The following is a 26,153-nucleotide window of genomic DNA, read 5'->3' on the forward strand; positions in this document are numbered from 1 at the left end:
GTGCGCCACCCGCCAGTTCCGCTAAAAAATACTACAAATTACTATACTATGACAAATGAACTGCATGATTAGACGGAATGTACAAGTTACATCCAACTGTATGAGGTGTGCCACCCGCCAGTTGAGATGAAAAATACTAGAAATTAGTATACTATGACAAATTAACTGCATGGTTAGATGGAATTTACAAGTTACATCGAACTGTATGAGGTGCGCCACCCGCCAGTTCCGATGAAAAATACTACAAATTAGTATACTATGACAAATGAACTGTATGGTTAGACCGAATTTACAAGTTACATCGAACTGTATGAGGTGTGCCACCCGCCAGTTCAGATGAAAAATACTACAAATTAGTATACTATGACAAATTAACTGCATGGTTAGATCGAATTTACAAGTTACATCCAACTGTATGAGGTGTGCCACCCGCCAGTTCAGATGAAAAATACTACAAATGAGTATACTATGACAAATTAACTGCATGGTTAGATCGAATTTACAAGTTACATCGAACTATATGAGGTGCGCCACCCGCCAGTTCAGATAAAAAATACTAGAAATTAGTATACTATGACAAATTAACTGCATGGTTAGACCGAATTTACAAGTTACATCGAACTGTATGAGGTGCGCCATCCGCCAGTTGCGATGAAAAATACTACAAATTAGTATACTATGACAAATTAACTGCATGGTTAGATCGAATTTACAAGTTACATCCAACTGTATGCGGTGCGCCACCTGCCAGTTCCGACGAAAAATACTACAAATTAGTATACTATGACAAATTAACTGCATGATTTGACCGAATTTACAAGTTACATCCAACTGTATGAGGTGTGCCACCCGCCAGTTCAGATGAAAAATACTACAAATTAGTATACTATGACAAATTAACTGCATGGTTAGACCAAATTAAAAGGTTACATGGAACTGTATGAGGTGCGCCATCCGCCAGTTCCGATGAAAAATACTAAAAATTAGTGTACTATGACAAATTAACTGTATGGTTAGACCGAATTTACAAGTTACATCCAACTGTATGAGGTGTGCCACCCGCCAGTTCAGATGAAAAATACTACAAATTAGTATACTATGACAAATTAACTGCATGGTTAGACCGAATTTACAAGTTACATGGAACCGTATGAGGTGCGCCACCCGCCAGTTCCGATGAAAAATACTACAAATTAGTATACTATGACAAATTGACTGCATGGTTAGACCGAATTTACAAATTACAGTGTACATGGAACTGTATGAGGTGCGCCACCTGCCAGTTCCGATGAAAAATACTACAAATTAGTATACTATGACAAATGAACTGTATGGTTAGACCGAATTTACAAGTTACATCGAACTGTATGAGGTGCGCCACCCGCCAGTTCCGATGGAAAATACTACAAATCAGTATACTATGACAAATGAACTGTATTGTTAGACCGAATTTACAAGTTACATCGAACTGTATGAGGTGCGCCACCCGCCAGTTCAGATAAAAAATACTAGAAATTAGTATACCATGTAAAAGTAACTGCATGGTTAGACCGAATTTACAAGTTACATCGAACTGTATGAGGTGCGCCACCCGCCAGTTCCGATGAAAAATACTACAAATTAGTATACTATGACAAATTAACTGCATGGTTAGACCGAATGTACAAGTTACATCGAACTGTATGAGGTGCGCCACCCGCCAGTTCCGCTAAAAAATACTACAAATTACTATACTATGACAAATGAACTGCATGATTAGACCGAATATACAAGTTACATCCAACTGTATGAGGTGTGCCACCCGCCAGTTGAGATGAAAAATACTAGAAATTAGTATACTATGACAAATTAACTGCATGGTTAGACTGAATTTACAAGTTACATCGAACTGTATGAGGTGCGCCACCCGCCAGTTCCGCTAAAAAATACTACAAATTACTATACTATGACAAATGAACTGCATGATTAGACCGAATATACAAGTTACATCCAACTGTATGAGGTGTGCCACCCGCCTGTTGAGATGAAAAATACTAGAAATTAGTATACTATGACAAATTAACTGCATGGTTAGACAGAATTTACAAGTTACATCGAACTGTATGAGGTGCGCCACCCGCCATTTCCGATGAAACAGACTACAAATTACTATACTCTGTCAATTGAACTGTATGGTTAGACCGAATTTACAAGTTACATCGAACTGTATGAGGTGTGCCACCCGCCAGTTCAGATGAAAAATACTACAAATTAGTATACTATCACAAATTAACTGCATGGTTACATCGAATTTACAAGTTACATACAACTGTATGAGGTGTGCCACCCGCCAGTTCAGATGAAAAATACTAGAAATTAGTATACTATGACAAATTAACTGCATGGTTAGACCGAATTTACAAGTTACATCGAACTGTATGAGGTGCGCCACCCGCCAGTTCCGATGAAAAATACTACAAATTAGTATACTATGACAAATTAACTGCATGGTTAGATCGAATTTACAAGTTACATCCAACTGTATGAGGTGTGCCACCCGCCAGTTCAGATGAAAAACACTACAAATAAGTATACTATGACAAATTAACTGCATGGTTAGATCGAATTTTCAAGTTACATCCAACTGTATGAGGTGTGCCACCCGCCAGTTCAGATAAAAAATACTAGAAATTAGTATACTATGACAAATTAACTGCATGGTTAGACCGAATTTACAAGTTACATCGAACTGTATGAGGTGCGCCATCCGCCAGTTGCGATAAAAAATACTACAAATTAGTATACTATGACAAATTAACTGCATGGTTAGACCGAATTTACAAGTTACATCCAACTGTATGAGGTGTGCCACCCGCCAGTTCAGATGAAAAATACTACAAATTAGTATACTATGACAAATTAACTGCATGGTTAGACCGAATTAAAAGGTTACATGGAACTGTATGAGGTGCGCTATCCCCCAGTTCCGATGAAAAATACTAAAAATTAGTATACTATGACAAATGAACTGTATGGTTAGACCGAATTTACAAGTTACATCAAACTGTATGAGGTGTGCCACCCGCAGGTTCAGATGAAAAATACTACAAATTAGTATACTATGACAAATTAACTGCATGGTTAGATCGAATTTACAAGTCACATCCACCTGTATGAGGGGCGCCCCCCGCCACTTCAGATAAAAAATAGCACAAATTATTATACTATGACGAACTACCTGCATGGTTAGACCGAATTTACAAGTTACATGGAACTGTATGAGGTGTGCCACCCGCCAGTTCCGATGAAAAATACTACAAATTAGTGTACTATGACAAATTAACTGCATGGTTAGACCGAATTTACAAGTTACAGTGTATATGGAACTGTATGAGGTGCGCCATCTGCCAGTTCCGATGAAAAATTTTACAAATTAGTATACTATAACAAATTAACTGCATGGTTAGACCGAATTTACAAGTTACATCGAACTGTATGAGGTGCACCACCCGCCAGTTCCGATGAAAAATACTACAAATTAGTATACTATGACAAATGAACTGTATTGTTAGACCGAATTTACAAGTTACATCGAACTGTATGAGGTGCGCCACCCGCCAGTTCAGATAAAAAATACTAGAAATTAGTATACCATGTAAAAGTAACTGGATGGTTAGACCGAATTTACAAGTTACATCGAACTGTATGAGGTGCGCCACCTGCCAGTTCCGATGAAAAATACTACAAATTAGTATACTATGACAAATTAACTGCATGGTTAGACCGAATGTACAAGTTACATCGAACTGTATGAGGTGCGCCACCCGCCAGTTCCGCTAAAATATACTACAAATTACTATACTATGACAAATGAACTGCATGAATAGACCGAATGTACAAGTTACATCCAACTGTATGAGGTGTGCCACCCGCCAGTTCAGATGAAAAATACTACAAATTAGTATACTATAACAAATTAACTGCATGGTTAGACTCAATTTACAAGTTACATCGAACTGTATGAGGTGCGCCACCCGCCAGTTCCGATGAAAAATACTACAAATTAGTATACTATGACAAATGAACTGTATGGTTAGACCAAATTTACAAGTTACATCGAACTGTATGAGGTGTGCCACCCGCCAGTTCAGATGAAAAATACTACAAATTAGTATACTATCACAAATTAACTGCATGGTTGCATCGAATTTACAAGTTACATCCAACTGTATGAGGTGTGCCACCCGCCAGTTCAGACGAAAAATACTAGAAATTAGTATACTATGACAAATTAACTGCATGGTTAGATCGAATTTACAAGTTACATCGAACTGTATGAGGTGTGCCACCCGCCAGTTCAGATGAAAAATACTACAAATTAGTATACTATCACAAATTAACTGCATGGTTACATCGAATTTACAAGTTACATCGAACTGTATGAGGTGTGCCACCCGCCAGTTCAGATGAAAAATACTACAAATTAGTATACTATGACAAATTAACTGCATGGTTAGATCGAATTTACAAGTTCCAGTGTACATGGTACTGTATGAGGTGCGCCACCTGCCAGTTCCGATCAAAAATACTACAAATTAGTATACTATGACAAATTAACTGCATGGTTAGATCGAATTAACAAGTTACATCCAACTGTATGAGGTGTACCACCCGCCAGTTCAGATGAAAAATACTACAAATTAGTATACTATGACAAATTAACTGCATGGTAAGACCGAATTTACAAGTTACATCGAACTGTATGAGGTGCGCCACCCGCCAGTTCAGATCTAAAATACTACAAATTAGTATATTATAACAAATGAACTGCATGGTTAGACCGAATGTACAAGTTACATCGAACTGTATGAGGTGCGCCACCCGCCTGTTGCGATGAAAAATACTAAAAATTAGTATACTATGACAATTTATCTGCATGTTTATACCGAATTTACAAGTTACATCGAAATGTATGAGGTGCGCCACCCGCCAGTTCCGATGAAAAATACTACAAATTAGTATGCTATGACAAATTAACTGCATGATTTGACCGAATTTACAAGTTACATCGAACTGTATGAGGTAAGCCACCCGCCAGTTCCGATGAAAAATACTAGAAATTAGTATACTATGACAAATGTACTGTACGGTTAGACCTAATTTACAAGTTACATCGAAGTGTATGAGGTGCGCCACCCGCCAGTTCCGATGAAAAATACTACAAATTAGTATACTATGACAAATGAACTGTATGGTTAGACCAAATTTACAAGTTACATCGAACTGTATGAGGTGTGCCACCCGCCAGTTCAGATGAAAAATACTACAAATTAGTATACTATGGCAAATTAACTGCATGGTTAGATCGAATTTACAAGTTACCTCGAACTGTATGAGGTGCGCCATCCGCCAGTGCCGATGAAAAAAACTTCAAATTAGTATACTATGACAAATTAACTGCATGATTTGACCGAATTTACAAGTTACATCGAACTGTATGAGGTGCGCCACCCGCCAGTTCCGATGAAAAATACTACAAATTAGTATACTATGTCAAATTAACTGCATGGTTAGACCGAATTTACAGGTTACATGGAACTGTATGAGGTGTGCCACCCGCCAGTTCCGATGAAAAATACTACAAATTAGTATACTATAACAAATTAACTGCATGATTTTACCGAATTTACAAGTTACATCGAACTGTATGAGGTGTGACACCCGCCAGTTCAGATGAAAAATACTACAAATTAGTATACTATGACAAATTAACTGCATGGTTTGACCAAATCTACAGGTTACATGGAAGTGTATGAGGTGTGCCACCCGCCAGTTCCGATGAAAAATACTACAAATTAGTATACTATCACAAATTATCTTCATGGTTACAACTAATTTACAAGTTACATCGAACTGTATGAGGTGTGCCACCCGCCAGTTCAGATGAAAAATACTACAAATTAGTATACTATGACAAATTAACTGCATGGTTAGACCGAATTTACAAGTTACATTGAACTGTATGAGGTGCGCCACCCGCCAGTTCCGATGAAAAATACTACAAATTAGTATACTATGACAAATTAACTGCATAGTTAGACCGAATTTACAAGTTACATCCAACTGTATGAGGTGTGCCACCCGCCAGTTCAGATGAAAAATACTACAAATTAGTATACTATGACAAATTAACTGCATGGTTAGATCGAATTTACAAGTTACATCCAACTGTATGAGGTGTGCCACCCGCCAGTTCAGATGAAAAATACTAGAAATTAGTATACAGGTGTACTATGACAAATTAACTGCATGGTTAGACCGAATTTACAAGTTACATCGAACTATATGAGGTGCGCCATCTGCCAGTTGCGATGGAAAATACTACAAATTAGTATACTATGACAAATTAACTGCATGGTTAGATCGAATTTACAAGTTACATCCAACTGTATGAGGTGCGCCACCTGCCAGTTCCGATGAAAAATACTACAAATAAATTAGTATACTATGACAAATTAACTGCATGATTTGACCGAATTTACAAGTTACATCCAACTGTATGAGGTGTGAAACCCGCCAGTTCAGATGAAAAATACTACAAATTAGTATACTATGACAAATTAACTGCATGGTTAGACCGAATTTACAGGTTACATGGAAGTGTATGAGGTGTGCCACCCGCCAGTTCCGATGAAAAATACTACAAATTAGTATACTATCACAAATTATCTGCATGGTTACATCGAATTTACAAGTTACATCCAACTGTATGAGGTGTGCCACCCGCCAGTTCAGATGAAAAATACTAGAAATTAGTATACTATGACAAATTAACTGCATGGTTAGACCGAATTTACAAGTTACATTGAACTGTATGAGGTGCGCCATCCGCCAGTTCCGATGAAAAATACTACAAATTAGTATACTATGACAAATTAACTGCATGGTTAGATCGAATTTACAAGTTACATCCAACTGTATGAGGTGTGCCACCTGCAAGTTCAGATGAAAAATACTACAAATAAGTATACTATGACAAATTAACTGCATGGTTAGATCGAATTTACAAGTTACATCCAACTGTATGAGGTGCGCCATCTGCCAGTTGCGATGAAAAATACTACAAATTAGTATACTATGACAAATTAACTGCATGGTTAGACCAAATTTACAGGTTACATGGAAGTGTATGAGGTGTGCCACCCGCCAGTTCCGATGAAAAATACTACAAATTAGTATACTATCACAAATTAACTGCATGGTTACATCGAATTTACAAGTTACATCCAACTGTATGAGGTGTGCCACCCGCCAGTTCAGATGAAAAATACTACAAATTAGTATACTATGACAAATTAACTGCATGGTTAGACCGAATTTACAAGTTACATGGAACTGTATGAGGTGCGCCACCCGCCAGTTCCGATGAAAAATACTACAAATTAGTATACTATGACAAATTAACTGCATGGTTAGACGGAATTTACAAGTTACATCCAACTGTATGAGGTGTGCCACCCGCCAGTTCAGATGAAAAATACTAGAAATTAGTATACTATGACAAATTAACTGCATGGTTAGACCGAATTTACAAGTTACATCGAACTGTATGAGGTGCGCCACCTGCCAGTTGCGATGAAAAATACTACAAATTAGTATACTATGACAAATTAACTGCATGGTTAGATCGAATTTACAAGTTACATCCAACTGTATGAGGTCCGCCACCTGCCAGTTCCGATGAAAAATACTACAAATAAATTAGTATACTATGACAAATTAACTGCATGATTTGACCGAATTTACAAGTTACATCCAACTGTATGAGGTGTGCCACCCGCCAGTTCAGATGAAAAATACTACAAATTAGTATACTATGACAAATTAACTGCATGGTTAGACCGAATTAAAAGGTTACATGGAACTGTATGAGGTGCGCCATCCGCCAGTTCCGATGAAAAATACTGAAAATTAGTATACTATGACAAATGAACTGTATGGTTAGACCGAATTTACAAGTTACATCGAACTGTATGAGGTGCGCCATCCGCCAGTTGCGATGAAAAATACTACAAATTAGTATACTATGACAAATTAACTGCATGGTTAGATCGAATTTACAAGTTACATAAAACTGTATGAGGTGCGCCACCCGCCAGTGCCGATGAACAATACTACAAATCAGTATACTACGCCAAACTAACTGCATGATCTGACCGAATTTACAAGTTACATCCAACTGTATGAGGTGTGCCACCCGCCAGTTCAGATGAAAAATACTACAAATTAGTGTACTATGTCAAGTTAGCTGCATGGTTAGACCGAATTTACAGGTTAGATGGAACTGGATGAGGTGCGCCACCCGCCAGTTCCGATGAAAAATACTACAAATTAGTGTACTATGACAAATTAACTGCATGGTTAGACCGAATTAAAAGGTTACATGGAACTGTATGAGGTGCGCCATCCGCCAGTTCCGATGAAAAATACTACAAATTAGTATACTAAGACAAATGAACTGTATGGTTAGACCGAATTTACAAGTTACATCGAACTGTATGAGGTGCGCCATCTGCCAGTTGCGATGAAAAATACTACAAATTAGTATACTATGACAAATTAACTGCATGGTTAGATCGAATTTACAAGTTACATCCAACTGTATGAGGTGCGCCACCTGCCAGTTCCGATGAAAAATACTACAAATAAATTAGTATACTATGACAAATTAACTGCATGATTTGACCGAATTTACAAGTTACATCCAACTGTATGAGGTGTGCCACCCGCCAGTTCAGATGAAAAATACTACAAATTAGTATACTATGACAAATTAACTGCATGGTTAGACCGGATTAAAAGGTTACATGGAACTGTATGAGGTGCGCCATCCGCCAGTTCCGATGAAAAATACTGAAAATTAGTATACTATGACAAATGAACTGTATGGTTAGACCGAATTTACAAGTTACATCAAACTGTATGAGGTGTGACACCCGCCAGTTCAGATGAAAAATACTACAAATTAGTATACTATGACAAATTAACTGCATGGTTAGACCAAATTTACAGGTTACATGGAAGTGTATGAGGTGTGCCACCCGCCAGTTCCGATGAAAAATACTACAAATTAGTATACTATCACAAATTAACTGCATGGTTACATCGAATTTACAAGTTACATCCAACTGTATGAGGTGTGCCACCCGCCAGTTCAGATGAAAAATACTAGAAATTAGTATACTATGACAAATTAACTGCATGGTTAGACCGAATTTACAAGTTACATGGAACTGTATGAGGTGCGCCACCCGCCAGTTCCGATGAAAAATACTACAAATTAGTATACTATGACAAATTAAGTGGATGGTTTCAACGTATTTACAAGTTACTTCCTAGTGTATGAGGTGTGCCACCCGCCAGTTGAGATGAAAAATACTACATATAAGAATACTGAGAGAAATTAACTGCATGGTTAGTCCGAATTAACAAGTTGCATCTAACTGTGTGAGGTGTGCCAGCCGCCAGTTCAGATGAAAAATACTAGAAATTAGTATACTATGACAAATTAACTGCATGGTTAGACCGAATTTACAAGTTACATCGAACTGTATGAGGTGCGCCATCTTCCAGTTGCGATGAAAAATACTACAAATTAGTATACTATGACAAATTAACTGCATGGTTAGATCGAATTTACAAGTTACATCCAACTGTATGAGGTCCGCCACCTGCCAGTTCCGATGAAAAATACTAGAAATAAATTAGTATACTATGACAAATTAACTGCATGATTTGACCGAATTTTCAAGTTACATCCAACTGTATGAGGTGTGCCACCCGCCAGTTCAGATGAAAAATACTACAAATTAGTATTATCTGTATACTATGACAAATTAACTGCATGGTTAGACCGAATTAAAAGGTTACATGGAACTGTATGAGGTGCGCCATCCGCCAGTTCCGATGAAAAATACTGAAAATTAGTATACTATGACAAATGAACTGTATGGTTAGACCGAATTTACAAGTTACATCGAACTGTATGAGGTGCGCCATCCGCCAGTTGCGATGAAAAATACTACAAATTAGTATACTATGACAAATTAACTGCATGGTTAGATCGAATTTACAAGTTACATCCAACTGTATGAGGTGCGCCACCTGCCAGTTCCGATGAAAAATACTACAAATAAATTAGTATACTATGACAAATTAACTGCATGATTTGACCGAATTTACAAGTTACATCCAACTGTATGAGGTGTGCCACCCGCCAGTTCAGATGAAAAATACTACAAATTAGTATACTATGACAAATTAACTGCATCAAACTGTATGAGGTGCGCCATCCGCCAGTTCCGATGAAAAATACTGAAAATTAGTATACTATGACAAATGAACTGTATGGTTAGACCGAATTTACAAGTTACATCAAACTGTATGAGGTGTGACACCCGCCAGTTCAGATGAAAAATACTACAAATTAGTATACTATGACAAATTAACTGCATGGTTAGACCAAATTTACAGGTTACATGGAAGTGTATGAGGTGTGCCACCCGCCAGTTCCGATGAAAAATACTACAAATTAGTATACTATCACAAATTAACTGCATGGTTACATCGAATTTACAAGTTACATCGAACTGTATGAGGTGTGCCACCCGCCAGTTCAGATGAAAAATACTACAAATTAGTATACTATGACAAATTAACTGCATGGTTAGACCGAATTTCCAAGTTACATGGAACTGTATGAGGTGCGCCACCCGCCAGTTCCGATGAAAAATACTACAAATTAGTATACTATGACAAATTAACTGCATGATTTGACCAAATTTACAAGTTACATCCAACTGTATGAGGTGTGCCACCCGCCAGTTCAGATGAAAAAAACTACAAATAAATATACTAAGATAAATTAACTGCATGGTTAGATCGAATTTACAAGTTACATCCAACTGTATGAGGTGTGCCACCCGCCAGTTCAGATGAAAAATACTAGAAATTAGTATACTATGACAAATTAACTGCATGGTTAGACCGAATTTACAAGTTACATCGAACTGTATGAGGTGCGCCATCTTCCAGTTCCGATGAAAAATACTACAAATTAGTATACTATGACAAATTAACTGCATGGTTAGATCGAATTTACAAGTTACATCCAACTGTATGAGGTCCGCCACCTGCCAGTTCCGATGAAAAATACTAGAAATAAATTAGTAAACTATGACAAATTAACTGCATGATTTGACAGAATTTACAAGTTACATCCAACTGTATGAGGTGTGCCACCCGCCAGTTCAGATGAAAAATACTACAAATTAGTATACTATGACAAATTAACTGCATGGTCAGACCGAATTAAAAGGTTACATGGAACTGTATGAGGTGCGCCATCCGCCAGTTCCGATGAAAAATACTGAAAATTAGTATACTATGACAAATGAACTGTATGGTTAGACCGAATTTACAAGTTACATCGAACTGTATGAGGTGCGCCATCCGCCAGTTGCGATGAAAAATACTACAAATTAGTATACTATGACAAATTAACTGCATGGTTAGATCGAATTTACAAGTTACATAAAACTGTATGAGGTGCGCCACCCGCCAGTTCCGATGAAAAATACTACAAATTAGTATACTATGACAAATTAACTGCATGATTTGACCGAATTTACAAGTTACATCCAACTGTATGAGGTGTGCCACCCGCCAGTTCAGATGAAAAATACTACAAATTAGTATACTATGACAAATTAACTGCATGGTTATAAAGAAATTACATGTTACAAGGAACTGAATGTGCTGCGCCACCATCCAGTTCCGATGAAAAATACTAAAAATTAGTGTACTATGACAAATTAACTGCATGGTTAGACCGAATTAAAGGTTACATGGAACTGTATGAGGTGCGCCATCCGCCAGTTCCGATGAAAAATACTACAAATTAGTATACTATGACAAACGAACTGTATGGTTACACCGAATTTACAAGTTACATCGAACTGTATGAGGTGCGCCACCCGCCAGTTCCGATGAAAAATACTACAAATTAGTATACTATGACAAATGAACTGCATGGTTAGACCGAATTTACAAGTTACATCGAACTGTATGAGGTGTGCCACCCGCCAGTTCCGATGAAAAATACTACAAATTAGTATACTATGACAAATTAACTGCATGATTTGACCGAATTTACAAGTTACATCCAACTGTATGAGGTGTGCCACCCGCCAGTTCAGATGAAAAATACTACAAATTAGTATACTATGACAAATTAACTGCATCAAACTGTATGAGGTGCGCCATCCGCCAGTTCCGATGAAAAATACTACAAATTAGTATACTATGACAAATGAACTGTATGGTTAGACCGAATTTACAAGTTACATCGAACTGTATGAGGTGCGCCACCCGCCAGTTCCGATGAAAAATACTACAAATTAGTATACTATGACAAATGAACTGTATGGTTAGACCGAATTTACAAGTTACATTGAACTGTATGAGGTGTGCCACCCGCCAGTTCAGATGAAAAATACTACAAATTAGTATGCTATGACAAATTAACTGCATGGTTAGATCGAATTTACAAGTTACATCGAACTGTATGAGGTGCGCCACCCGCCAGTTCCGATGAAAAATACTACAAATTAGTATACTATGACAAATTAACTGCATGATTTGACCGAATTTACAAGTTACATCCAACTGTATGAGGTGTGCCACCCGCCAGTTCAGATGAAAAATACTACAAATTAGTATACTATGACAAATTAACTGCATGGTTAGACCGAATTTACAAGTTACATGGAACTGTATGAGGTGCGCCACCCGCCAGTTCCGATGAAAAATACTACAAATTAGTGTACTATGACAAATTAACTGCATGGTTAGACCGAATTAAAGGTTACATGGAACTGTATGAGGTGCGCCATCCGCCAGTTCAGATGAAAAATACTACAAATTAGTATACTATGACAAATTAACTGCATGGTTAGACCGAATTTACAGGTTACATGGAACTGTATGAGGTGCGCCACCCGCCAGTTCCGATGAAAAATACTACAAATTAGTGCACTATGACAAATTAACTGCATGGTTAGACCAAATTTACAAGTTCCAGTGTACATGGTACTGTATGAGGTGCGCCACCTGCCAGTTCCGATGAAAAATACTACAAATTAGTATACTATGACAAATTAACTGCATGGTTAGATCGAATTTACAAGTTACATCCAACTGTATGAGGTGTGCCACCCGCCAGTTCAGATGAAAAATACTAGAAATTAGTATACTATGACAAATTAACTGCATGGTTAGACCGAATTTACAAGTTACATGGAACTGTATGAGGTGCGCCACCCGCCAGTTCAGATGAAAAATACTACAAATTAGTATACTATGACAAATAAACTGCATGGTTAGACCGAATTTACAAGTTATATCGAACTGTATGAGGTGCGCCACCCGCCAGTTGCGCTGAAAAATACTACAAATTAGTATACTATGACATATGCACTGTATGGTTAGACCGAATTTACAAGTTACATCGAACTGTATGAGGTGTGCCACCCGCCAGTTAAGATGAAAAATACTAGAAATTAGTATACTATGACAAATAAACTGCATGGTTAGATCGAATTTACAAGTTACATCGAAATGTATGAGGTGCGCCACCCGCCAGTTCCGATGAAAAATACTACAAATTAGTATACTATGACAAATTAACTGCATGATTTGACCGAATTTACAAGTTACATCGAACTGTATGAGGTGTGCCACCCGCCAGTTGAGAAGAAAAATTCTACAAATTAGTATACTATGACAAATTAACTCCATGGTTAGACGGAATTTACAGGTTACATGGAACTGTATGAGGTGCGCCACCCGCCAGTTCCGATGAAAAATACTACAAATTAGTATACTATGACAAATTAACTGCATGGTTAGACCGAATTTACAAGTTACATCCAACTGTATGAGGTGTGCCACCCGCCAGTTCAGATGAAAAATACTAGAAATTAGTATACTATGACAAATTAACTGCATGGTTAGACCGAATTTACAAGTTACATCGAACTGTATGAGGTGCGCCACCCGCCAGTTCCGATGAAAAATACTACAAATTAGTATACTATGACAAATGAACTGTATGGTTAGACCAAATTTACAAGTTACATCCAACTGTATGAGGTGTGCCACCCGCCAGTTCCCATGAAAAGTACTACAAATTAGTATACTATGACAAATGAACTGTATGGTTAGACCGAATTTACAAGTTACATCGAACTGTATGAGGTGTGCCACCCGCCAGTTCAGATAAAAAATACTACAAATTAGTATACTATGACAAATTAACTGCATGGTTAGACCGAATTTACAAGTTACATCGAACTGTATGAGGTGCGCCACCCGCCAGTTCTGATGAAAAATACTACAAATTAGTATACTATGACAAATTAACTGCATGATTTGACCAAATTTACAAGTTACATCCAACTGTATGAGGTGTGCCACCCGCCAGTTCAGATGAAAAATACTACAAATTAGTATACTATGACAAATTAACTGCATGGTTAGACCGAATTTACAAGTTACATGGAACTGTATGAGGTGCGCCACCAGCCAGTTCCGATGAAAAATACTACAAATTAGTGTACTATGACAAATAAACTGCATGGTTAGACCGAATTTACAAGTTACAGTGTACATGGAACTGTATGAGGTGCGCCACCTGCCAGTTCCGATGAAGAATACTATAAATTAGTATACTATTACAACTGAACTGTATGTTTAGACGGAATTTACGTGTTACATCGAACTGTATGAGGTGCGCCACCCGCCAGTTCCGATGAAAAATACTACAAATTAGTATACTATGAGAAATGAACTGTATTGTTAGTCCGAATTTACAAGTTACATCGAACTGTATGAGGTGTGCCACCCGCCAGTTCAGATGAAAAATACTACAAATTAGTATACTATGACAAATTAACTGCATGGTTAGATCGAATTTACAAGTTACATCCAACTGTATGAGGTGTGCCACCCGCCAGTTCAGATGAAAAATACAAATTGGTATACTATGACAAATTAACTGCATAGTTAGACCGAATTTACAAGTTACATCGAACTGTATGAGGTGCGCCATCCGCCAGTTACGATGAAAAATACTACAAATTAGTATACTATGACAAATTAACTGCATGGTTAGATCGAATTTACAAGTTACATCCAACTGTATGAGGTGCGCCACCCGCCAGTTCCGATGAAAAATACTACAAATTAGTATACTATGACAAATTAACTGCATGATTTGACCGAATTTACAAGTTACATCCAACTGTATGAGGTGTGCCACCCGCCAGTTCAGATGAAAAATACTACAAATTAGTATACTATGACAAATGAACTGTATGGTTAGACCCAAGTAAAAGGTTACATGGAACTGTATGAAGTGCGCCACCCGCCATTTCCGATGAAAAATACTACAAATTAGTGTACTATGACAAATTAACTGCATGGTTAGACCGAATTTACAAGTTACAGTGTACATGGAACTGTATAAGGTGTGCCACCTGCCAGTTCCGATGAAAAATACTACAAATTAGTATACTATGACAAATTAACTGCATGATTTGACCAAATTTACAAGTTACATCCAACTGTATGAGGTGTGCCACCCGCCAGTTCAGATGAAAAATACTACAAATTAGTATACTATGACAAATTAACTGCATCAAACTGTATGAGGTGCGCCATCCGCCAGTTCCGATGAAAAATACTACAAATTAGTATACTATGACAAATGAACTGTATGGTTAGACCGAATTTACAAGTTACATTGAACTGTATGAGGTGTGCCACCCGCCAGTTCCGATGAAAAATACTACAAATTAGTATACTATGACAAATTAACTGCATGGTTAGACGGAATTTACAAGTTACATCGAACTGTATGAGGTGCGCCACCCGCCAGTTCCGATGAAAAATACTACAAATTAGTATACTATGACAAATTAACTGCATGATTTGACCGAATTTACAAGTTACATCGAACTGTATGAGGTGTGCCACCCGCCAGTTCAGATGAAAAATACTACAAATTAGTATACTATGACAAATTAACTGCATGGTTAGACCGAATTTACAAGTTACATGGAACTGTATGAGGTGCTCCACCCGCCAGTTCCGAAGAAAAATACTACAAATTAGTGTACTATGACAAATTAACTGCATGGTTAGACCAAATTTACAAGTTCCAGTGTACATGGTACTGTATGCGGTGCGCCACCTGCCAGTTCCGATGAAAAATACTACAAATTAGTATACTATGACAAATTAACTGCATGGTTAGACCGAATTTACAAGTTACATCCAACTGTATGAGGTGTGCCACCCGCCAGTTCAGATGAAAAATACTAGAAATTAGTATACTATGACAAATTAACTGCATGGTTAGACCGAATTTACAAGTTACATCGAACTGTATGAGGTGCGCCACCCGCCAGTTCTGATGAAAAATACTACAAATTAGTATACTATGACAAATGAAGAGCATGGGTAGACCGAATTTACAAGTTATATCGAACTGTATGAGGTGCGCCACCCGCCAGTTGCGCTGAAAAATACTACAAATTAGTATACTACGACAAATGAACTGTATGGTTAGACCGAATTTACAAGTTACATTGAACTGTATGAGGTGTGCCACCCGCCAGTTCCGATGAAAAATACTACAAATTAGTATACTATGACAAATTAACTGCATGGTTAGACCGAATTTACAAGTTACATCGAAATGTATGAGGTGCGCCACCCTCCAGTTCCGATGAAAAATACTACAAATTAGTATACTATGACAAATTAACTGCATGATTTGACCGAATTTACAAGTTACATCGAACTGTATGAGGTGTGCCACCCGCCAGTTGAGATGAAAAATTCTACAAATTAGTATACTATGACAAATTAACTGCATGGTTAGACGGAATTTACAGGTTACATGGAACTGTATGAGGTGCGCCACCCGCCAGTTCAGATGAAAAATACTACAAATTAGTGTACTATGACAAATTAACTGCATGGTTAGATCGAATTTACAAGTTACATCCAACTGTATGAGGTGTGCCACCCGCCAGTTCAGATGAAAAATACTAGAAATTAGTATACTATGACAAATTAACTGCATGGTTAGACCGAATTTACAAGTTACATCGAACTGTATGAGGTGCGCCACCCGCCAGTTCCGATGAAAAATACTACAAATTAGTATACTATGACAAATGAACTGTATGGTTAGACCAAATTTACAAGTTACATCGAACTGTATGAGGTGCGCCACCCGCCAGTTCCGATGAAAAATACTACAAATTAGTATACTATGACAAATGAACTGTATGGTTTGACCAAATTTACAAGTTACATCCAACTGTATGAGGTGTGCCACCCGCCAGTTCCGATGAAAAATACTACAAATTAGTATACTATGACAAATTAACTGCATGGTTAGATCGAATTTACAAGTTACATCGAACTATATGAGGTGCGCCACCCGCCAGTTCCGATGAAAAATACTACAAATTAGTATACTATGACAAATTAACTGCATGATTTGACCAAATTAACAAGTTACATCCAACTGTATGAGGTGTGACACCCGCCAGTTCAGATGAAAAATACTACAAATTAGTATACTATGACAAATTAACTGCATGGTTAGACCGAATTTACAGGTTACATAGAAATGTATGAGGTGTGCCACCCGCCAGTTCCGATGAAAAATACTACAAATTAGTGTACTATGACAAATAAACTGCATGGTTAGACCGAATTTACAAGTTACAGTGTACATGGAACTGTATGAGGTGCGCCACCTGCCAGTTCCGATGAAGAATACTATAAATTAGTATACTATGACAAATTAACTGCATGGTTAGACCGAATTTACAAGTTACATCGAACTGTATGAGGTGCGCCACCCGCCAGTTCCGATGAAAAATACTACAAATTAGTATACTATGAGAAATGAACTGTATTGTTAGACCGAATTTACAAGTTACATCGAACTGTATGAGGTGTGCCACCCGCCAGTTCAGATGAAAAATACTACAAATTAGTATGCTATGACAAATTAACTGCATGGTTAGATCGAATTTACAAGTTACATCCAACTGTATGAGGTGTGCCACCCGCCAGTTCAGATGAAAAATACTAGAAATTAGTATACTATGACAAATTAACTGCATGGTTAGACCGAATTTACAAGTTACATCGAACTGTATTAGGTGCGCCATCCACCAGTTGCGATGAAAAATACTACAAATTAGTATACTATGACAAATTAACTGCATGGTTAGATCGAATTTACAAGTTACATCCAACTGTATGAGGTGCGCCACCAGCCACTTCCGATCAAAAATACTACAAATTAGTATACTATGACAAATTAACTGCATGATTTGACCGAATTTACAAGTTACATCCAACTGTATGAGGTGTGCCACCCGCCAGTTCAGATGAAAAATACTACAAATTAGTATACTATGACAAATTAACTGCATGGTTAGACCGAATTAAAAGGTTACATGGAACTGTATGAAGTGCGCCACCCGCCAGTTCCGATGAAAAATACTACAAATTAGTGTACTATGACAAATTAACTGCATGGTTAGACCGAATTTACAAGTTACAGTGTACATGGTACTGTATGAGGTGCGCCACCTGCCAGTTCCGATGAAAAATACTACAAATAATTATACTATGACAAATTAACTGCATGGTTAGACTGAATTTACAAGTTACATCCAACTGTATGTGGTGTGCCACCCGCCAGTTCAGATGAAAAATACTACAAATTAGTATACTATGACAAATTAACTGCATGGTTAGACTGAATTTACAAGTTACATCGAACTGTATGAGGTGCGCCACCCGCCAGTTCAGATGAAAAATACTACAAATTAGTATACTATGACAAATGAACTGTATTGTTAGACCGAATTTACAAGTTACATCGAACTGTATGAGGTGTGCCACCCGCCAGTTCAGATGAAAAATACTACAAATTAGTATACTATGACAAATGAACTGTATTGTTAGACCGAATTTAGAAGTTACATTTAACTGTATGAGGTGTGCCACCCGCCAGTTCAGATGAAAAATACTACAAATTAGTATACTATGACAAATTAAGTGCATTGTTAGACCGAATTTACAAGTTACATCCAACTGTATGAGGTGTGCCACTCGCCAGTTCAGATGAAAAATACTAGAAATTAGTATGCTATGACTAATTATCTTTAAATCATTGTTGCCACATGCAGATGTGTTTATTAGAAAGATATCACTTGTGTTTGATCTATTTGCCATTGAACGATGACTGACAATTTCCTCAGACCCAAGGGACAGTGAAACCTTTCTTGATTTTTGTCAAAAAACTTACAGTATATGAACAGAGAAGTCACTGATTGTTGTAGTGAATATTTCTCCCTTGTATTCACCCAGTTCATTGTGAGAGCATTCGACTCTTCCATAATTACCTGATGTCTGGAACAAATTTACTTGACCCAGCTAAAACAGTTTGACCTAATAATGTTCACAAGGTATATCCAAAATGGTAATGAAACCTCTACCCTCCCAAGTTTTGACACAAAGACATCAATTGTTATTCACAATTGTATCACAATTTGCAATCAGCACTGTCTGTTTCTTGCATCTCAGGAAATTCCCTCCAATTAAATTTCAATGCTCAATTTCCTTCAGCACTGCATCTTGTGGTTGAAGTACATGAAGGCCCTGGAAAAGAGTCACACCAGTCAATCAATCAATTTATATAATTTCATAATATCATTTTCGAAGAATGTTGTAACAAATCACTTTGCCATTCATGAGCAATGTTCCTGTGTAGGTGAAACTGAACAATGAAGCTAAGAGCTAAAGGAATTATTGCAAGAAACTTGTATCTTACCATGACGAGCTTAGGCCGACAATAAAATATATGCAAATGAGCTTACGGTGATTTCAAATCACCCTTAGCTAATCATTAAGTGTAGCTCAAGAACTCATTTCGCAAGTTTAGGTGTCGCAGATATTGTATCAGAGTCCGCTTCTGACATATTCAGTAACTTTTTTTACACCTTTTTAAGTCACAACAGAGAAGCATAAATCCACAAAACGTCATTCAGGGAACGTTTTCCAGAGACTTTGCCCCGTGTAGCTCGTGTCGTGTGGCGTGCAGCAATTCTCGCGAGGATTCTAGAGTACATGTAATTCTTGCTCGCACAATTCTGCAACACTGTGGCAAATATGCATAACTCGCTTTTTGAGTTCAGTTATTTTCAATTTACATATGCTTTGTATGTACAAAATTGGTTCTGCCTTCAGATAACTACAGTCCAAAACTGGACTGACTACCCAAGAGAGAGAACTTATTAGTACAAAATAATAATTATTACAAAATTGGTTCTGCCTTCAGATAACAACAGTCCAAACTGGACTGACTACCCAAGAGAGACAGAACTCGTTAGCGCAAAATAATAATTATTACAAAATTGGTTCTGCCTTCAGATAACAACAGTCCAAACTGGACTGACTACCCAACAGAGACAGAACTCATTAGCACAAAATAATTATTATTACAAAATTGGTTCTGCCTTCAGATAACAACAGTCCAAAACTGGACTGACTACCCAAGAGAGACAGAACTCATTAGTACAAAATAATAGTTATTACAAAATTGGTTCCGCCTTCAGATAACAACAGTCCAAAACTGGACTGACTACCCAAGAGAGACAGAACTCATTAGCACAAAATAATTATAATTATTACAAAATTGGTTCTGCCTTCAGATAACAACAGTCCAAACTGGACTGACTACCCAAGAGAGACAGAACTCATTAGTACAAAATAATAATTATTACAAAATTGGTTCTGCCTTCAGATAACAACAGTCCAAACTGGACTGACTACCCAAGAGAGACAGAACTCATTAGTAAATTTAATAATTATAAATTACAAAATTGATTCTGCCTTCAGATAACAACAGTAAAAAATGGACTGACTACCCGAGAGAGACAGAACTTGTTAGGGTAAAATAAAAATGATTAAAACGAGACTGGTTGTGCCTTTTGATAACAAAAGTCAAAAACAGACTATCACATACAAGAAATTGTTTAAAATGCAATCTGTTTTGCAATAATAATTTAATATTATAGATACTTTTAAAGATTACATTGAAACTGATCAATGTACTTCAGGTCTGGTATCCAGCTAGCAGCCTAAGGCTGTATTCTGTCTATTACATATATGTAGTCTGTTTCAGTCTGACCTCTACTCAAAAACAACAAACAGCACTTTCCTATGCTGAATTTCTCATTGGGCTAGCTCCGGGGCATTGAGCGCACAAGCAACCCCACCATGACAATGTAGGGACTATGAGGTGGTTGCAAAGTACAAAATGATCAGAAAATCGTCTGGCATTACACAGAGTAAACTCCCAGGAGTCAATCGGTTTAGTTATAATTTACAGACTAACAAACAAAACAAATGACATATTATCCTAATGATCTTTTGCTTATTAGCTTGGCTCCACATAACAAGCTAACTTATGCTTCACAAATTATTATATATGCTACCCAAGAGGTTACAAAGTAAAATGGTGTGACAGTGAGTTAAGGATTGTATACCTCAGGTATATGCTACACAATTAATTATTAATAGCATAGCTGTAAATTTAATTTTGTATACTCTTTCACATCAACTTTTAGGCCATGCTTTAACTTGCTTTTTCTGTGCACTTAGATCACTAAGAAGTAATTCCAGGTTTCACCTGAAAGGATTGTGATTGTGCATAGACCTCAAAAACCCAGCTCCTCCCGCTCACCTCCCAAATACACAAGAATGTCAATTAAAATAGCTACAAGCTTCGTGTACTAGCTCCTGTTCCACTTAATTTTGTCAGATTTATCATCATTGTCTGCCACCCTTCACCTGGGATTCTGGCCTCAAAAGAACCCAGTCGGGAAGTCGAAATTTGTGCAAAATTAATACTGTTGCAGCACATCTGGAACAATAACCTAGTGATCAAGTCCACAGAACTGCCTTATCTTGGACAATCAAAGAAATTAGATAATTTATATTTTGGTCAAATTGATGGAAATAAGATTTGTCATCAAGATACTTTATTTGGGTGGGATTGACGGAGGTATTGACAATCAATGGGAGACCAAAGCGAGATAATCTCCCAGGCGGTTTCTTCTGAAGTGTAACCGACCTTTCAGTGAAATCTAGTGTCAAAGGAGTAATCTTATTAAGCGCCCAGTCCAAAATTTAGCTTGCTCTGGCTCCTCGTGCATGAGAAACCAGTGAAGGTACATGTAGTTATACATGTGACAAGGGAGTAACTACAGAATAACCGGCCACTATTGTGCTCTTGTAGTGGCATCGTTTGAAGAACAAGGCATCTGCAAGTGGCAAATAAGGGGCTGGTTATACAGAGATCCACATATTACATGTGATTCCCTATTCGTTATTATTGTTATTGCCTTAAATGGCCTTAATACAATATAAAGTGAAATTACTAAGGGAGTAGGTCTGCAAAAGTAATGACTGTGCTGAGGCCCTCCTTGGCGTTTTGGGAAACGAGGGAAGATGGCTATTTTGAACTGGGGAACAGAGGAAAAATGACAAAATGTCTTAGGAACAAGGCGACATAAACAATTTTAGGGAGCAAAAAGCTGGGTACAAGTTTGAAAGTAAATTGGGCGGGGAACAAGGGAACAAAACTTTAAAATTTTAAGCCATTTAAACTTAAATCAGGTTTGTAAGTAAGATGACGACTTACCGAAAACTCCTCCGGCAGTCTTTTGCTTTTCGGATCTTTTGAATCTTCCCGCCCATTCGCTAAATGTAGCTGTTCGGCCAGGCCACCCTTTGTTCCAAACGTTCGTAGAACTCCCTTTACGTTTTGAAGAAGGTCTCTATTTTTGCCATGAAGTCTTCACTGATTAACCCTTTCGGAGATTGTCTGAGGTTGAATCATGTCACTGGCGTGTATCTTTGTGGCGAATGCTGATTATCTGACCTGAATTGTCGTTGCCCTTTCTTCCGGAATCCGTCGATGTTTACTGGGTTTATTTGGTGGAATGCGTGCCATTTCACCCGCACAAAATGTTAAGGAATCGCAAAGATCCAATTTTGGTCGTCCAACAAGGGAAAAAGAGAGGAAGAGCACATGCATTGATCGCCCGCGCGAAAAACAAACCTATAATTCAAACCGATCTCGTTCCCAGAGTCTTTGCGGCGAGGCAATTCATAATGGCGGACAAAGTTGTTGCATCATGTAATTATTGTGAAATGTCCACAATCCTTCTCTTTGTGCCAACATCCAATCACAACCCGTTGCGAGCCCAGTGCGATTCCTGGGGCGCTTTCATTTTGGGTGGAAAAACCGGGGAGAATTTTCTGCTTTAAAGGTGCAGAGCAAATTTCCTCAATCAAAATATGGAACGGGGGAAAGTGTGTTCCTTTGAGATTTCCTTTTCTGTTTTTCTCAAGAGACTGGATACTAATCATTTAGAATAACAAATATGGCTGCCGGATTTTCGATCATTACTTCATAAGAAGTAATTCTCACCTACAGCTACGGGCTATGAAAGCACCCACGTTAATTGACTGAAACCCGCACGATTAATTTGGGCAGCTAAACACCAATGCTATTTTTTTTTTCTTTTTTCAAGGAGCATGGTAAAGTCTGCTTACTAGCCTACATTACTTTCTCAATCTCATTCTCTGCTGGGACTCCTATATCACAAAGGCCTTGATTTACATGTTATTTGCATGATTCATCCCAGCAATTTACATGAAATTTACACAAAAAAACTATTTTATGGCCGGGTTGTGTCAATTTACATAGATTTTATGGCCTTTGCAATTGTTGTAAACAATTAAAACGGTCTAATCTTGTGAGGCCCTAAGTACCCGTTTATATGGAGAAAAATTGTCCCAGGAAGAAGGGTCACTCGCTTACCGGAGTTACCCTGGACCAGCCAACTTTTCCTGCATTTCCCTATAAAATGCGGTTTAAGTAAACTGTTTACATGAGGGAAAAAAATGGCGCGGCTTGAAGGGAAACCCACCTAGTCGGCTCACCCTTTGTCAATGGTAGGCTCGCCCTCCTGGCCAGGCCAACTTTATTCCATGTAAACACTTTGGCTCGCTCAGTGGAGTCAACTTGGTCGAGGTAAGATGATGAGAGAATGCACGAGTACTATCTTCCCAGTCTCCTGATGATCGAAACTGAGCCGGGCAGCTCTTGACTCAGGAATAAAGGTTAGTTCTTTTCTCACATAAACGCTAGCTAAAGACCCGGCTGGGAGGGTGACCATCTTCCGAGGACAACTTTTCTCCATATCAACAGGGCCTAAGACTTGATCCAAGTCGAACTATTAAAACACATACCGATAGGCATTTTATAGGTTGCAACCGGCGAACTTTTGATAAACCGAACTCAGTGCAACATGCAGGGCTAATTCAACAGTTTCCCATATAATTTAATTAGGTAATAAATATTCGACACTCAAAATCATCGTGAACAGGGCATACAGATCCAAAACCATTTGGTAACTTAGACAGGACACGCATGATGATAGAGCGCAATTTACAGACATTTTATGAGACATGACCAAACGGCGTAAAATCTTTGTAAATTTTCGATTTATAGACATTTTTGCAAGATTTTATAAAGTCTGTAAATTTCAAGTATTTCCTCTTGTTGTAGCTCCAATAATTTATAAACATTTTACAGACATTTTATAGAGCTTTACTCAACAAAACTCTGTAAAATATCTGTAAAATAAATTTACAAAGATTTTATATTTATGGGGTTAAGTGTTAAAGTCTGTAAATTTATTATTTACAGACATTTTATGAAGTCTGTAAATGGTCCAAATTTCCAGTGTGATAGTGGAATTTACGAGTTGTTTCGGGTACTTGAGGCCTGAGAAAACTGACTTCAAACGGTCACATTCGTCTGAGAAGTGTGACCAAGAAGAAGATAAACGGTGTGCTCGATCGAGCATCGTTCTCAGCAAGCCATTCTTGTACCGATTGTCAACATTGCTCTGAAAATGCAGAAGGAGACCTGAATTCGTGGGTTTTACGTAGACCTTTGTCTCTTTCCGGGGAGATCGATTCAGTAACTGAGTTCCCAGAAATGGCAACATACCATTGCTTTCAGTTTCCATGGTAAATTTTACGGATGAATGTGCAAGGTTTAATGTGTCTAGAAAGCTAGATGCTGCCGCCATATTCGGCATGATGGTCAGGGTGTCGTCTACATATCTTCGATAGAACGAAGGGAGTTTTCCTTGTCGTTCGAGGTTTTCTTCGATTGAGGTCATGAAAACATTAGCGAGCAAGGGGCCAAGGGGAGAACCCATGGCCGCACCATCAGTCTGTTCATACAAGGCTCCATTGAATTGGAAAAGCTGTTATATTCTAATTCGCTGCCCCGCTCAACCGAATATAAAACATTTATCATGTAATAAGCAACCACTTATGGGGTGTGTCAACACGAGCCGTGTATAAGACGAACTAAAAGAACGGGAAAAATAAATTAAATACCCAATGACAGAGAAACAGACAACAAAGAAAGAATATTATCCTTAATGTAGTCATCCTTGGCTTTATCTGATTTCAATCTAAAGTGTCTCTTGAACAATCTATCAGAAACCTGAGCATCTGCTGCAGCAGAGGCGCCTCCAGCTTTACTTTTAAGAAGAACTGCAGGGAGACCTTGTATCAACCCCTTGAGGCGAGTGTGTTCAACATGCTGAAAACAAGACTGTAAGATACCACTGACAAAGTATATGTAAACAACAATGCGAAAATAAATGTCATGGAAAAAACGTCGGATTAAAATCAATCATAATAAAAATACAAAAGGCACTTGTACTGTGCAGATCTGAACCACGCCACTAGGTGAAAATCCGACTAAAGGAGTAAAACAAGCCACTCGGCCAACTAGTTTCATTCGAAACATAATGAACAAAATTACGATATTTATTGCGCTCATGGACTGAAACAATAGCCAGTGAAACGAACACTGGGGTCAAAAGCCACTTACAAAATCTACGGCATCAACAATGCGAAAATAA

At 37.8% G+C, this 26,153-nt stretch overlaps 1 long non-coding RNA gene across 1 annotated transcript; it reads right to left on the reverse strand.

Annotated features, from left to right (window-relative positions):
- Positions 1-1,347: 1,347 nt before the first annotated feature.
- LOC138052531 (uncharacterized) lies at positions 1,348-23,289 on the reverse strand. The gene is made up of 3 exons (XR_011133107.1): positions 22,841-23,289; positions 19,539-19,794; positions 1,348-2,015 (listed from the first exon to the last, which is right to left on the reverse strand). It is a non-coding gene; the product is annotated as an uncharacterized lncRNA (long non-coding RNA).
- Positions 23,290-26,153: the final 2,864 nt, after the last annotated feature.

This window comes from Montipora capricornis, chromosome 1 (assembly GCF_036669925.1).
Source record: "Montipora capricornis isolate CH-2021 chromosome 1, ASM3666992v2, whole genome shotgun sequence".
In the NCBI taxonomy this organism is placed as follows: Eukaryota; Metazoa; Cnidaria; class Anthozoa; order Scleractinia; family Acroporidae; genus Montipora; species Montipora capricornis.